This window comes from Oncorhynchus clarkii, chromosome 2, assembly GCF_045791955.1.
Source record: "Oncorhynchus clarkii lewisi isolate Uvic-CL-2024 chromosome 2, UVic_Ocla_1.0, whole genome shotgun sequence".
NCBI classification, from domain to species: Eukaryota; Metazoa; Chordata; class Actinopteri; order Salmoniformes; family Salmonidae; genus Oncorhynchus; species Oncorhynchus clarkii.
The window spans coordinates 63,438,316-63,455,993 of record NC_092148.1 but is presented as its reverse complement, the minus strand read 5'-3'; the positions used below and the strand labels follow the sequence as shown (position 1 = coordinate 63,455,993).

Below are 17,678 nucleotides of genomic sequence, written 5' to 3'. Positions count from 1 at the left end.
TATGTCTACCAGCATCACCAGTACCTCCTAGGTTTCAGACCTCAGTTTGACAGAACCGGCCCACTGTGTTCACCCTGACACCCACCTCAGGAACCATGCGACCTCAGGGACTTGTTGACATCAAGGTGTGTGAAATTAGCGGGGAGCATGACCAGGAAGTTACCTCCATTTTCTACTTGTTATAGATATTAAGCATTATCTGAAAACATACAGTATGTGAACATTATTCCAATGAAAAAGTGCTTATGTGCTCACTGTAGAAGATGATCATTTAACTCTGTTATTAATTGTGGACTGGTGGATCATGATGAGTCAGTTTGTTTTCCAATTTAGTGCTATATTGTGTGTTGTAGATTTTTCATTTGAGATTTTGAATAACCTAATCATTAAATTAATTCCCTCTAATCACAACGGCTTCAATCAATGATTGGCACTGAAGGGGCCAGACCTTAATTGTATTCAGCAGTGGAGTTGAATATTGAAAGAATCTGTTGCAGATAAATGCCTAGGAAGATGCCTTTCTCCCTGTGGCTCTGCAGAGCTTAGATTATTACATCAGCTTGCTCTGGCTGCCTCTGGGTGCTAAGTGTATCTGTCATATGCTGGTCTTTTCCTATCAATGGGAGACTGTTTGGTCTTTTCCCATCACTGAGAGCTGTCAGGCGCTGCGGAGGGCAGATCAGGGGAATCTGTGCAGCTGTCTTGGACCCTTTGTATAGGGTGTCTCATGTCTGCTGCCTTCCTTTGGCTGTCTGGAAAACTCTGCTTCGCTCTCCAGCCCAATGACCGCACAGCGGCACTCCCGGGCTCTAATGAGTTCTCTTACAAGAGCAGAATATATAGAAGAGGTCAGAGGGAGTCAAATATGCTAGAGGGAGGTAAGCTCTCACCTAGCAGAGGAAATGGGCTTTGGCTAACCTTTCACAGTATTGGAAGTTATTCATGGGTGGTGCAGAAATCTCCCCAGATACAGACACCGTGGAACATGCAGTGTACTCTCAGTGTAGTGTCTTCCTCTGATGACAGCCTTGACAGGTGTTAGAAGGTAGCGTAGTAGGTTTCTTCTGTATGTAATACAGAAAGTGTAAAGAAGACCAAAATGGAAGCATGATTGGAAAATGTTGTGATTTGATAACTAGGCAAAAGTCTGTGAATCAGTGTGAACTGGGAATATATTTGCCAAACGAGCACTTCTACTTCACAGAGATGCCAATGCCATGGCTATGCTTGTCTGTCTATATATGCTGTGTACCTCTATCTGCAGGTGACCCTGTGCTCCAACAGTGTGCAGCGCTACAGCCTGGCTCTAGTGTTGGATGCACAAGGAGTGGGAGAGGAGGTGCTGGCCCTACCCATCAATGCCAGGTTAGAGATCTACACCCAGGGTCAAAATACACCTCTTACAGTAAATGTCCTGATTTATGGTCAGAGGGCACTCATTTTAAAGCACCTCATTCAGAGCAGATGATCCCCTAGAGTCGATGTCAGCGCCCACCAGGAAATCTAATTAGCATAATACAAAAATCCCCACCAAAATCCATCTGTTTAAAATAGTGATGTCTGTTTGAAATAGAGATATCTGCTTGAAATAGAGATGTCTGTTTGAAATAGAGATATCTGTCAATTGCAGACTCCCCGAGCTACAGCGGTGTTTGTCAGAACATGAGACATCCAAAAAATTCTCATGAAAATGTCTGTAGTGTCAGAACGATTTGGCCAACAAACTAATATGACCACTCCATGGAAAAGATGATTCTCAGGAACATGATGGTGTTCTCTGTTTTGCTCTACGAAACCCACAAGCATTACGGGACTCGTCTGAAGTCGGTACAGCCGATCTTCCAACTCCTGTCTGTAGCGTCCGTTGCACACTAATATGACACCTCTATTGAAAGGCGAGATGCCCACAAGTCTCACAAGACTCGTCTGAATGTAGCCCGGTACCAGTTTTAAAAAATTAAGTACTGTATATATATGGAAATAGTTTAGTGACAATTTTTTGTTTGTTAAATATGGGTCTTTCTTATATCTCCTAGATGTAGGATAGACACTGCTACTAGCAGTATGTGTGTGTAGCCTTGCATTTATACCCCTGGTCCATCTAAAGTCTTCTAATTCCATAGAACCTGCTCCTGTCCTGCATTGGGGAGGATGCGGTTGTCCATGTGATGACCACAGAGGTGGACTTTGGCACCATACCGGTTCTGATGTCTCCAGAACATCGCAGCTCTCAAACCAGTCCCTGATACCAGCCCGCTTTGTGGCACAAATGGTGGGTCAAACTCTCTCTCTTTCTTCCAAGGGTAAACTATCTCTTCAACCTTTAGCTCTGTTTCCCTGCATGCTCATTTTCTGTCTACATGCTGCCTCTGATTAATGTCTAACCTAATTGAGTGTGCAATTAATTAGTTAATTTGTTCAATGCTTTGTTAGCTTTCTAGATATCAGGCTGCCAGTGCAATCCAATCCCCAGTAACAGCTTATCAGACCTTTATATTTGCTCCATGGCCCTTCTTTTATTACCATGCTCCATCTGTCCTCCTACATTTTCAGTCTTGACCAATAGGCACAAATTAGAAGCATAACAATAATCATTTAATCATCTTCAATTATCTAACTATGCACAATTTTCGCTAAAGATGGGGCTTTGTTTACTCTGCCTCCAGTATTTTAGATAGTGTGTACTAACAGAGTAAAAGTGGGTTTATTCTATTAGACATGTACAATGTACATTGTGTCTAAGTGATAATGTCCGAGAAGCCGGTGTTTGGAGGATATATTGGCAAGGGTGCAAATATTAGGGTTATGGTAACTGTAGCATAGCAAACCATGCCAATATATCCTCAAAACACCAGCTTCGAAGGCATTATCACTTTTATACGGGTTACCAACATATTCAAATAATGATTGACACATTTTCAAAAAAAATGCTACTCAAGCTGGTTGGTCATTTGTTCTGTATATATGGACATGACCCAGTCGTTCATACGAAATGTTCCATTGCCATACCGGCTGGCAACGTTCTTATTCCTTGCTTGCTAGTTAGCCAACTACATCTAACTTACAGTCACATCAAATGTCAAAAAGAATAGCAACAGTAGCTGCATTTGCATTTGTTTAAGCTGTTTTCTAGTGACATTTATTTGGATACATCCATAACAATGAGCTAATGAGGCACGATTTCGCCTGGCATAGAAAATGTGCTCTCGTCAGGTCACTGTTGTTCAGAGGAGCTAGCCAACAACACCGCTAACACAATCACTTCAAATACTGAAGCTGGAAAGACTGCAAACTAGCTGCTTTGTTTTGTTTGACCTTTTTTCAATTGACATTTCTTTGTATATATACATAAAAATTATGCCAGCTGATTCATGATTTCGGCTGGCTGAGAAATGCTGCCTGCCTCGTCCCGACTCCCGACCCCTACACGTTCATTACTATGGGACAGCTGGAGATCGAATTTGAATATTGAAACAATGTTGCAAATGTCGGAGAGACAGACAACAAGGTTTATACAAATCTCTGCTGTTGAAAACTAAATGTTAGTCTAAAAGAAATGGGAGATAATATCTAGATGCTTTTCATAGTGGAGATCAAGTTTATAAATTGCCTGGCTGGGCTGATGAGACAGTGGATTGCGTAGTCAGATGGAACAGAGTATATAGGCATTTTAAAGTCATAGATTTAGCCAGTGGTATCTTGTGGAATAGACACCGGCTGGAATGTGCTTTTAACCAATCAGCATTCAGGATTAGACGCACCCGTTGTATAATATTAATTAATGCACTGTGCATAGTGTTCTTCCCTCTGTTTCTATTTCTGTTTCATGCCTCTCACATTAACCAGCGCTGCCTTGAATCCCTTTGGTGCAAAACAACCTAGTGATTGGTACCCTGCTATGCTGGGACCTTGAAGTACTGCAGTCTACAGACAAACGCAAAGACGCACGTACACTCACACACACACACACACACACACACACACACACACACACACACACACACACACACACACACACACACACACACACACACACACACAGTCTTGTATTGCACTTAAATCTTTAAAGTGCAGTGCTGAGGAACTACTTCTGACACTCTTTTCACCTCTAAGGCTAAAGAGCTGTGCGTTGATAAGGCAGGATTTTTACTAAGCATTTTCAAGCATCAATCGATGGTCATTCTTCTAGAATGACAGAGTCGCTCGAAACTTGATGGCAAAATAATGTAAAACATTTAAAAACAAAGCATACTTTCAATTTATATTTTACCATTAGTATATTCTTGCCCAATGTTTTGAGCTGCTGCACTCCGGAAGGAGATTAACGGTCGCACTGTTCAGTAAGAATAAGAGCATGTTTCACTCCATCGGCCATCGGGCTGCTGAACAGTTGGACAGTAGGCCGCAGAGACTTTCAATATGTGGAGATGTAAATTTGTGACGTGTGTATAAACTTTGCATTTTTCCGTACTGCATGTAATACATTGTGTTGCGTTTGTGCATTTGTATGCTGACGTCACAGAATGAGTTTGCATGTAAATGGACAATAAAGTACACTGCTCAAAAAAATTAAGGGAACACTAAAAATAACACATCCTAGATCTGAATTAATGAAATATTCTTATTAAATACATTTTTCTTTACATAGTTGAATGTGCTGACAACAAAATCACACAAAAATTATCAATGGAAATCAAATTTATCAACCCATGGAGGTCTGGATTTGGAGTCACACTCAAAATTAAAGTGGAAAACCACAATACAAGCTGATCCAACTTTGATGTAATGTCCTTAAAACATGTCAAAATGAGGCTCAGTAGTGTGTGTGGCCTCCACGTGCCTGTATGACCTCCTTACAACGCCTGGGCATGCTCCTGATGAGGTGGCGGATGGTCTCCTGAGGGATCTCCTCCCAGATCTGGACTAAAGCATCAGCCAACTCCTGGACAGTCTGTGGTGCAACGTGGCGTTGGTGGATGGAGCGAGACATGATGTCCCAGATGTGCTCAATTGGATTCAGGTCTGGGGAACGGGGTGGGCCAGTCCATAGCATCATTGCCTTCCTCTTGCAGGAACTGCTGACACACTCCAGCCACATGAGGTCTAGCATTGTCTTGCATTAGGAGGAACCCAGGGCCAACCGCACCAGCATATAGTCTCACAAGGTGTCTGAGGATCTCATCTTGGTACCTAATGGCAGTCAGGCTAGCACATGGAGGGTGCTTGCTCCTCCTTGCACAAAGGCGGAGGTAGCAGTCCTGCTGCTGGGTTGTTGCCCTCCTACGGCCTCCTCCACGTCTCCTGATGTACTGGCCTGTCTCCTGGTAGCGCCTCCATGCTCTGGACACTACGTTGACAGGCACAGCTAACCTTCTTGCCACAGCTCGCATTGATGTCCCATCCTGGATGAGCTGCACTACCTGAGCCACTTGTGTGGGTTGTAGACTCCGTCTCATGCTACCACTAGAGTGAAAGCACCGCCAGCATTCAAAAGTGACCAAAACATCAGCCAGGAAGCATAGGAACTGAGAAGTGGTCTGTGGTCTCCACCTGCAGAACCACTCCTTTATTGGGGGTGTCTTGCTAATTGCCTATAATTTCCACCTGTTGTCTATTCCATTTGCACAACAGCATGTGAAATTTATTGTCAATCAGTGTTGCTTCCTAAGTGGACAGTTTGATTTCACAGAAGTGTGATTGACTTGGAGTTACATTGTGTTGTTTAAGTGTTCCCTTTATTTTTTTGAGCAGTGTATATTGTATTGTATGATGGCCCTATCAAATCTACTATTTGGGGTCTTAGCTACTGAGTTCTACAGTGGTTTTCATTTTAAACCTTGTTGACATGCCATGGTTCAAAGCCATACATTTTATTAAACCTCTGTAACGCAAGTCTGATCTGATTATTGACATTTCAGCTGGCTTGTTCTTCATACCCCTCCATGATCACCTTTGTATCGACCAGCAGCTTAGCTCTCACCAGAGATGGCACATAAAGCCTGAGAAAGTGATCTATGACTCTCAGATGAATCCCAAAGTCACACACCGCTCACATGGATGGTTACCGTGTGTCTTTTAAGTGAGGTGTAGTGGCTGAATGCCTCAATTTCTGTTTACTCCCCTTTCTCTGCAAGGCCTTCTGTAATGAGCTGACATCCCACTTTGATCTACAAGTGAGAATGAAGTACACTGTACAGAGTCTATATTAGAATATATGAAATGTGACTACACATGTTCCTTTGACTAGACATAGAAATCTGCCCTACTTCTGTCTCACAGGGTAGCAGAATATACTTATATCTTCAAGTTAATGTACAGATGAACAAGATACCGATATCCAACAGACTTTGGGGCCTATGATTAATCCCTCTAAAGTATCAGATTATGCATTTATTGCGAGTAAAGAAGTCTGCGTGACTCAGTAACTTCCAGTAGCCATAAAGTTCAGCTAGTGATAATGTTGTTGATGGTGATTAATCAGGAGCTATGATCCATGATCGGTTGGTTCTACATGACTGCTTGTAACATCAAGAGCATCTCCTGTCGCCAGCAGACCATGCTCTGTTCAATAAGGTCCCCTCCACACTCGAACACACACTGAAACTCCAATTAAATCCAACTCATTGCATAGCCAATGTCAGCGCAAGGAAGTTGTAAAAAAGTGAGTCTTTCTGCCCTTGTAGACTAGAGAGTTTGTTACAGAAGTGTAGTGCCTGTGCTTCTCTGCCATCACCTTTCCCCTACATACACAGAGCTCAATAATGTCTTTGGTTGGTTGTGGTTCTGAAGAAGACATCATGATGGCAGTCAAATGTGATGATTATGCTTAGTCCATGGAAGCATCCAGGTAGTTGGATGAGCCCTCCAGTGTGGTGGTGAGAAAATAAAGTATTATCAATCAGAGAGCCTACTCCAGTGTCACAGCGCTGGATTCAATCTGAAAATCCCCATTAAAACTTTATGTGCAACAAATCAATCAGGAAGCTGCTGCATGGAAAATTGATTTTAAATCCTCTTTCAGCTAATAGTTAAGATATATTGAGAGCTACTGGTGCACTTTGGTCTTATCTGCTGATGTGAACAAGGCTGAAGATGTAGTGGTAGAGAAGATGAATGTCTGTTTCCTTTTTAGATTATTTCCTTGTTGAATCTAAATCAATCAGAAATCTAGAATGGAGTAGTATAGAATGGGGAATTCTTCTGCTGTTTTTTCTTTAGATGAAGATTCTGTTTTCAAGCTGAATTAGATTGTACAGTACATCTAATAGGGCGAAAGCAGGCTGAATCCTCTGTATCAAATCCTGGTATCTATAGCAACACAGCTTTTGGGCCCTGGATCTGATAAAACCCCAGCCTGTCTGTGATTGCTTCAATTAGCAGCTTCACACTCTCTGTAAAACTGATAGACGAGTAGTGAGCTTCCCCACTGCAGCCTTCCTCTGCCTCCACCAGGCTCCCAAAAGGCCCAAAGATAAGACCATATTAGTAGGGAAGAGACTGGAGGGAGCCCGGACCTGATATCACAACATTATCTCTCATTATAAAACAGTGCTTGGTCCAAGAGACAGATAAGGTTCTGATGAAGGAGTCAAATTGCTTTGTGTGTGGTGCCCTTATTTTATTTATTGGTTAATCGAAAGCACTCAGACCCTCTGTAAGAATTGCCCAAACACAGAATTTTATAGAACGTATGATCTTTATGGGCCCAAACATAATAGGGTTCACTGCCTGTTGTTACCTTTGGCCAACCTCCTGGATGTTTGACTAACCTGAGAATGTTTATTGAACATCACAGACATACTCTTACAAAGCCCTCAATGAATCTATCATACATTAAACAGGTAGATTGAATTTGGTCCCATGTGGCTCAGTTTGAAGAGCTTGGCACTTGCAATGCCAGGGTTGTCGGTTCGATCCACACTGGGAGCCAGTATGAACATGTATGCACTCACTACCAAGTCACTCTGGATAAGAGCGTCTGCTAAATTGTATTATGTATTCTGTGTTTTGGCTTATGGTATTATACAGTATGGTTAAACTGGCAGTACTACACCTATTATGTAGTGATTCTATGTCTTTTACTACATCAGATGTAAACACCTATGTAACAGAAGGCCACTGTTTTTTTCCAGGTTCGCAGCAGGTGGCGGGTGGAGCCCAGTGAGGGAGAGGTTCCACCCCAGGGGAAGCTGGAGCTGAGGCTGGTCCCTCACCTAGATGACAATCAATCAAATGCATTTATAAAGCCCTTTCTGCATCAGCAGATGTCACAAAGTGCTATACAGAAACCCAGCCTAAAACCCAAAACAGCAAGCAATGCAGATGTAGAAGCACGGTGGCTAAGAGAAACTCCCTAGAAAAGGTAGGAACCTAGGAAGAAACCTAGAGAGGAACCAGGTTCTGAGGGGTGGCCAGTCTTCTTCTTCTCTTCTGTGCCTGGTGGAGATTGTAAGAGTATATGAGCATTTAAGGCCAGATAGTTCTTCAAGATTTTTAAACGTTAGATAACCAGCAGGGTCAAATAATAACCATAGTGGTTGTAGAGGGTGCACTTCCAGGACAAGCTGTACCTCTCCATCCAGGATAATGAAACTTCTCTCTGCCAATGGCAAGGGCACTACCATTGTCACCAACCGTCCTTTTGTCCCCAGTCTGGACCTGGGGGCACATTTCAGGTACAGGCAGGGAGTGTGTACATATGTGCATACTTTACATATTCAATCAAATCAGTCATTCAAATCCCATTCAAATCCACCAGTCATTCAATTATTTCCCTGAAAGCTTGTTTTCTGTCCTCTGCTCCCCAGCTCTGGTCCATATCAGTACTGTTTTAGAGTGACCAACTGAGGTCAGCCCTCCCACCAGCTATACTGGAACACAGAGGGGTACCTCCAGAGGCCCCCCCGCCCACCAACACAACCAGGGAGGAAAATAGTTGCAACTCCCTGGTTCCCCCAGCTGTAGATGGGCCGTTCTTCAGACTGCATCCCATACGCATGGAGCTCGCCACGAGACACACTGCTGACATGTTGCTGGAGGGCTTCTCTGACTCTCCCAAGGTGGGAACATGTGACAATGGTGGCAAACAGTCCTCTGTCAGACACAACTTAGATAGTAAGTTGAGATCTAGAAACATAGAATCATGAGAGCACCAGCTGTTTCGGACAACTGGGTTATCATGCTCTCCATAGCCAATGTGAGCAAGACATTTTAAACAGGTTAACATTCACAAGGCTTCGGGCCAGACGGATTAACAGGATGTGTACTTAGAGCATGCGCAGACCAACTGGCAAGTGTTTTCACTGACATTTCAAACTCTTCCTGACAAAGTCTCTAATACCTGCATGTTTCAAGCAGACCAACATAGTCCCTGTGCCCAAGAAAGCAAAGGTAACCTGCCTAAATGACTACGCCCCATAACACACTTCGAAAGGCTGGTTATGGCTCACATCAACACCATCACCCCGGAAACTCTAGACCCATTCCAATTCGCATACCGTTCCAACAGATCCACAGATGACGCAATCTCAATTGCACTTAATACTGCCCTTTCCCACCTGGACAAAAGGAACACCTATGTGAGAATGCTTTTCATTGACTGCAGCTCAGTGTTCAACACCATAGTACCCACAAAGCTCATCAATAAGCTAAGGACCATGGGACTAAACACTTCCCTCTGCAACTGGATCCTGAACTTCCTGACAGGACGCACCCCCAGGTGGTGAGGGTTGGCAACAGATCTGCCACGCTGATCCTCGACACGGGGGCCCCTCAGGGGTGTGTACTTAGTCCCCTCTTGTACTCCCCGCTCATCCACTAATAAGTGGCCAAGCACGACTCCAAGAGAGCCTATAGGGAGGAGGTCAGAGACCTGGCAGTGTGGTGCCAGGAAAACAACCTCTCCCTCAATGTGAGCAAGACAAAGGAGATAATCGTGGACTACAGGAAAAGGAGGGCCGAACACACCCCCATTCACATCGACGGGGCTCTAGTGAAGCTGATCGAGAGTTTCAAGTTACAAACTATCATGGTCAAACACACCAAGAAAATTGTGAAGAGGGCACGACAATGCCTTTTCCCCCTCAGGAGACTGAAAAGATTCGGCATGGGTCCCCAGATCCTCAAAAAGTTCTACAGCTGCAACATTGAGAGCATCCTGACCTGTTGCATCACGACCTGGTATTACAACTGCTCGGCATCCGACCGTAAGGCGCTACAGAGGGTAGTGCGAACTGCCCAGTACATCACTGGGGCCAAGCTTCCTGCCATCCAGGACCTATATACTAGACGGTGTCAGAGGAAGGCCCCAAAAAAACGGTCAAAGACTCTCTGCTAACGCATGGCAAGCGGTATCGGAGCGCAAGGTCTAGGTCTAAACGGCTCCTCAACAGCTTCTACCCCCAAGCCATACTGCTGAACAATTAATCAAATGGCAACCCGGACTATTTGCATTGACACCCCCACCCCTTTGTTTTTACACATGTTGCTACTCGCTGTTTATTATTAATGCATAGTCACTTTACCCCTACCAACATGTAGAAATTACCTTGACTAATCTATACCCCCACACATTGACTCGGTACCAGTACCCGCAGTCTATACAAAATGTAGCCTCATTATTGTTATTTTACTGTGTTACTTTTTCATTTATTTTTTATTTTAGTAGATATTTTCTTAACTCTATTTTCTTAAAACGGAATTGTTGGTTAAGGGCGTGTAAGTAAGCATTTCACGGTAATACAACACATGTTGTATTCGGTGCATGTGACAAATAACATTTAATTTGATACACTCCTTCAAGCAACAGACATGGCTGCCTTTTCACAGCCAGACCAATTCTGATATTTTTTTCAACGTATTGGCCTTCTGACCAATCACATCTTTTCAAATATTTTTCAGAGCTGATCTGATTGGTCAGAAGACCAAATAGTGAAAAAAAGATCAGAATTGGGCTGCCTGTGTTAACAGTCTTTGTTCGTCAATGACAGTCTGTGCATTTTGGATAAGTTATTATGTGTTACAAGGGAAAAAAATGTCAACACCGACTGCATTGGTCTTCGTCAGCACCCACAGTTGTTGGACTTTGAATAAATTATTCAATTTTATTCGCAAAACGAAACAGTCTTTGTTCGTCAATGACAGTCTGTGCATATTGGATAATTTATTATGTGTTACGAGGGGAAAAATATTGACACCGACTGCGTTGGTCTTCGTCAGCACCCACAGTTGTTGGACTTTGAATAAATTATTCAATTTCATTTGCAAAACGAATTGTGTATGTTTCACCTCATTGGACTAACTTTATGGATTTGTTTTTATGTTCAGCCAAACCAGTTAATTTTAGTGTACCATTACCAGTGTTTAATAATAGTATTCACAGCTGGTTATTGATATTCGCTAACATTTGGACAAACATGTGAATTACAGTAAGTGCGTTCTTAGCTAGCATTTCAGATAATGACACAGGGGGCTCAAGGTTGAATACTACATAGATAAAGGTGTTTAAAGCCCCCTTCATCTGACCATAGTCACACTGCACAGGACTGGGTATTGACTTCCTCTCTGGGGTATTACTGGGATGCATTTCTCCTTGAGTCCTTATTGATTGAATGGTGAACAGGAGAAGGAAAGAAGCGAGAACCAGAGGTAAGCCCATGCCACTGCAGCCTCTGCTGATCCCCTATATCTTTGAATGGCAATTGTAGGATTGTATTTCAGGAAATCCCAAGCAAAGCAGAGCATGGCTGTATCTCAGAAAAGCTTTAGCAGGGCAGAACAGGGCTGTATTTCTGTTGGGTAGTTATAGGAAACTGTCACATTTATACCTACACAAGGTCAAAATCTGAGCTTCAGTGCAGAATTGCATATAACGGTATAAATGTTGTCTTGAGCTAACTGAATGTGTGTACTGAATACCTGTGTTTCTAACCCAGGTGGTGTTGAGAGAGGCTGGTGTGTCACGCCATGCTAGGTCACCAGAGTGGGAAGGAGCTCATCACCTGTCTTGGACATCTCCTCCCAGCAGCTCAGCTTCTTAGTGGAGAAGGTACAGTATGCAACACCAATCACCAATCACCCACAGCCTAAAACGTACTGCCTCTCTGCTCACACCTTACATAACAGAAACAAGCATCGGTGCAAGTTCATGGAAGCCTTAGTGCATGGAAATCATCTCATAAGTTTCTACAATCATGGTGCAGCAATCCATGCCCAATGACACACATTTCATAGTGCTTGAAAAATTAGACCTCACATCAGTCATTTGTTCATTGAAGGCATTCATTGTGCAGCAGATCAGTGGCTGGGTTGAGACACTGTGTTTTTTCGATGTTCTACAGCTCCAGTGTCAGAAGTGCTTTGCATGCTCTGTGAAGCTGGATCTCAGTGATTATCTCCTACCTCCTAAGCAAATTGCACTGTACACTTCTGCACCAGTTTGTTCCTGATTTATGATGTGGAGATGGCAATGGTTCTGGCAGAGCACAACAGCTTTGCCCCAGATTCTAGTAACCAATAATCAGTGTTGATTTTAGCATGTAAATCTTGGTGGGGCAAACAAAAAAATGTGGGATGCATGTGTAACAGTTTAGCTTCCGTCCCTCGCCCCTACCTGGGCTCGAACCAGGGACCCTCTGCACACACCAACAACTGACACCCACAAAGCATCGTTACTCATCGCTCCACAAAAGCCTCGGGCCTTGCAGAGCAAGGGGAACAACTACTTCAAGGTCTCAGTGCGAGTGACGTCACCAATTGAAACGCTATTAGCGCAAACCACGCTAACCATTTCACATCGGTTACACTCACCCCCCTTTTGACCTCCTCCTTTTCCGCAGCAACCAGTGATCCGGGTCAACAGCATCAATGTAACAGTTTAGCTTCCGTCCCTCTCCTCGCCCCTACCTAGGCTCGAACCAGGGACCCTCTGCACACACCAACAACTGACACCCACAAAGCATCGTTACCCATCGCTCCACAAAAGCCGCAGCCCTTGCAGAGCAAGGGGAACAACTACTTCAAGGCCTCAGAGCGAGTGACGTCACCGATTGAAACGCTATTAGCGCAAACCCCGCTAACCATATCACATCGGTTACACATGCCAGCAAGCCACTACAAACAACACTAAACAATACATTATTTGCACTTTAACGGTGACAAACGGTGCCTACAAACTGTTAGCGCCTACATAAATGCAGTTATATCCAACAATGCAGTTATATATATATAGATACACACACAGATAAGAATAAGAAATAAAAGTAACAAGTAATTAAAGAGCAGCAGTAAAATAACAATTGTGAGACTATATACAGGGGATTACCGGTACAGAGTCAATGTGCGGGGGCACCGGTTAGTTGAGGTAATATGTACATGTGGGTAGAATTATGCATAGATGATAACAACAGAGAGTAGCAGCGGTATAAAAGAGGGGGGGGGGGTCAATGCAAATAGTCTGGGTGACCATTTGATTAGATGTCCAGGAGTCTTATGGCTTGGAGGTAAAAGCTGTTTAGAAGCCTCTTGGACCTAGACTTGGCGCCCCGGTATTGCTTGCTGTGTGGTAGCAGAGAGAACAGTCTATGACTAGGGTGGCTAAAGTCTTTGACAATTTTTAGGGCCTTCCTCTTACACTGCCTGGTAAATCTGTCCCAACAGCAGAGTCCCAACAGCAGTCCCAACACCTTACCACTGCTACACCTGGCTATCAGCGGAGCCTTGTCTGGCAGCGAAACAGTTCATTCAGCCTCATTTACTGCCTTTTAAAAAAACATAGCTGATATGGCTGACTTGCTAAAACAAATGTGGTTTCTACTGACAGTTGCTAGGCCAATTGTGCGTTGCCCCACGGACCTCCCGGTCACGGCCGGTTACAACAGAGCCTGGGCGCGAACCCAGGACTCTGATGGCACAGCTGGCGCTGCAGTACAGCGCCCTTAACCACTGCGCCACCCGGGAGGCCCCAGCAATCTGTAATTTCGATGAAGACATTAATGAGCGAGCTGGGACGGACGGAGTCAATAGAACTATTTGTTCAGCACTTTAGAAATGTACAGCGACAGATTTAAGAACATGTATCGTTCTTACAGTGTTCTCCCTGTACAAGGTAGAACCGTAGGATAAATAAATGGGGCATCTAAACAGCCAATGAAAGCTCTTACAATATTCGATGCTTGCATTTCTCTAAAACAGGTTATAGGCTATTTGTGCACCACCAAGTTAAAACAGTAGGTGGGTCTTTGTGTGTCAAAAAAGGTATGTCATATAACATTATTTGACATGTTAAATAAGCTTTGAATTTGACACGTCAAATAACACAATTTTATTAATTTGCACGTGCAATCCAAGCACCACCAATACTATCAGTAGCACTGTCAAAGCTGTACAAAAAAGTAGCTTAACAAGCACTCACCGGACCACGAACAATGTGTTTACAATACAAATTATTAGGGTGAGGCACATGGGCTACTAACAGCTTACTTCACAACATACACTTAGTATTACTTTCTTAGCTACCGTATAGATTTCTCCCTTGTGTATTAAATCATTTATGCTGCAGCATACAATACATTTTTGGACTCACCTTGTGAAGGCGGCGCAGTAGTCCTTTGTGGGCAAATTTCGTCACCAAACTGTCATCAAAGTCTGGCATTCTCTGGATTTATGGTGAGAACTCTGGAGAGAAAAAAAACACATTGAAAAGCAGGCTAACTTGCAAGGTTTCTTTGCAACGCTTACAGTTAGTCACTGATTCCTTCCAAGTGACTCATTGTTGAATTTGCGATTTCCAACTTGTTGTGTAATCTTTATGTACAACGGCCAATGAGCACCGATATGTTTTATCTTCATATAATTTCTCTTCATATGACAATGATTAAAAAGGATTTGCCAGTAGATTGTCGACAACTGACGATGACTGCTTGCTAAGACTTTGAAAGTAAGATATTGACATGATAAGTCCAATCAAAGCTACTGTACAGTAGATATAACGTGATTTGATGTCATTCGATCTGTGGCCAATGACATTGAGCCTTCTTGGATCGGCACTTCTAATGTAACTATGGCAGAACCCAAGGGGCTAATGTTTTCGAGCTCTAAACTCAGAAATAGGGACGACGTACTGTCCCATGAGTGACAAAACTGAGCCAATCAAGAAATCAAATAAATCAAATTTATTTGTCACATACACATGGTTAGCAGATGTTAATGCGAGTGTAGCGAAATGCTTGTGCTTCTAGTTCCGACAATGCAGTAATAACCAACAAGTAATCTAACTAACAATTCCAAAACTACTGTCTTATACACACAAGTGTAAGGGGATAAAGAATATGTACATAAAGATATATGAATGAGTGATGGTACAGAGCGGCATAGGCAAGATACAGTAGATGGTATCGAGTACAGTATATACATATGAGATGAGTATGTAAACAAAGTGGCATAGTTAAAGTGGCTAGTGTTACATGTATTACATAAAGATGCAGTAGATGATAGAGTACAGTATATACGTATACATATGAGATGAATAATGTAGGGTATGTAAACATTATATTAGGTAGCATTGTTTAAAGTGGCTAGTGATATATTTTACATAATTTCCCATCAATTCCCATTATTAAAGTGGCTGGAGTTGAGTCAGTGTGTTGGCAGCAGCCACTCAATGTTAGTGGTGGCTGTTTAACAGTCTGATGGCCTTGAGATAGAAGCTGTTTTTCAGTCTCTCGGTCCCAGCTTTGATGCACCTGTATTGACCCGGCCTTCAGGATGATAGAGGGGTGAACAGGCAGTGGCTCGGGTGGTTGTTGTCCTTGATGATCTTTATGGCCTTCCTGTAACATCGGGTGGTGTAGGTGTCCTGGAGGGCAGGTAGTTTGCCCCCGGTGATGCGTTGTGCAGACCTCACTACCCTCTGGAGAGCCTTACGGTTGTGGGCGGAGCAGTTGCCGTACCAGGCGGTGATACAGCCCGCCAGTATGCTCTCGATTGTGCATCTGTAGAAGTTTGTGAGTGCTTTTGGTGACAAGCCGAATTTCTTCAGCCTCCTGAGGTTGAAGAGGCGTGACACAACGTTCTGTATTTTCTGCTGGCTAGCCCCACCACCACCACAGAAAGCACTGAGTTAGGCTGAAACACCTGCATTTTGGAGCTGCCTTACTCAAGAAAGCATAAAAGAGACCATGTTTGTATGCGGCTTTATTAACTCAATGACATTTACATTTTTTACATTGTGACACGTATTAATGGCAAAATGACAATGCCAAAATAAAAGTGTGGTGCTCAAAACAGGTGGTGCTCTGCCCTACCTGCCCTGAATGACGGGTCGCCACTGCCAATAATACATATATGCATGAGCCCAGTGGACAGGAGAGGAAGCTGTTGACTAGAGGGGTTCTGGCTCAAGTCCAAAATTTTAAGTTGACATAATTATGGAATTGTTTTAAGATGGTCATTCTATGGATCATTTAGCTATTTGATTTTGAACTTTAGGACCCTTTTAGGTATCAAAAATGTAATTTGGCCTTTACTACTATAGCCCAGAGAAATGCATTGAATAACACATTCATAAATGGCAGAAATACAGTCACAAAAGAAAGGTTTCGAAGTGTTTCTGTATCTTCCTGTACAAGAAAGCTCAGGAAATATGTTATTATAATTTTTGACACATATTTAACCCCTTTTTTGGGTAGGCACAAAACTAACTTCATACTTCCATTCATTTATTTTTGCCGGTACTAGTAACCTTCAGACAAGTACCGGGAAACTTGTGGGAGCTATAAAGCAAAATGAACACCATAATGTTCATGGGAATCTCCCCTTTCCATAGAGTGGTCACATTAGTGTCCCTTTTCCATACAGTGGTCATAATAGTTTGCAGGTAAAACCGTTTGGACACTACAGACGTTTTCGTGAGAAGACAGGCTTTCGGGATGTCTCCTGGTCTGACAAACATCGCTCTAGTTTTGTCACTTTTCACCGTAGTTGTGGAAGTGTGACATTGGCGGATGCGGTGGATTAAAAAAACGGATATTTCTAGCTTTAACCTGAATACACATTATGCCTATTGTTACAAAACCTTGGGTAATTTATTTAAGGATTTTGTGGGGATAGCAAAAAGCACTCTCTTTCTCATATCATCAGAATGATTTAATTCTGAATGAGAGGAAGAATGAGGAGTCACCACTATCATCATAATGATTTTCTGTCGCTCCTATTTCACTTTCATTATCACAAGCACAAACTCTAGCTCAATGTTTGTATTATCGCGCCTTTCATGCTGAACCTGTGCATATTTTTTTTTACACACATCTCACATCTCCTGGCAGCTGCTTTCAGGTCCTGTTGCTGATCAGCCTTTTAGAACTGAAAATTATAATTTCTCAGTGGCATTCTTTTATCTGACTCTGTCCCATTCATCTATGTGTTGACAGTCTTGCCACTTGATTTACAGGCTGCTTGTGCAGAGGAGCTCTCCGGGATAAAGCAATTAGAGAGAGGGAAAGGGGATGGGGAGAGGGAAAGGGGATAGGGAGGGTGGGAGGGAGGGAGAGAGGAAGGGGTAAGGAAAGACAGCAAGAAAGAAAGGGATAAGAAATGCAGTAGATTTGAGAAGTGGGAGAGAGGCTGAGAATGAATTGCCCATCTATAAGGCCTGCTGTAAATTGTGCTGCCCACACAAGAGA

General features: G+C 43.2%; 1 pseudogene; it reads left to right on the top strand.

The window, feature by feature from the left end:
* The window catches only part of LOC139377859 (hydrocephalus-inducing protein homolog), a 60,500-nt pseudogene that overhangs the window by 17,985 nt on the left and 24,837 nt on the right, over positions 1 to 17,678 (top strand).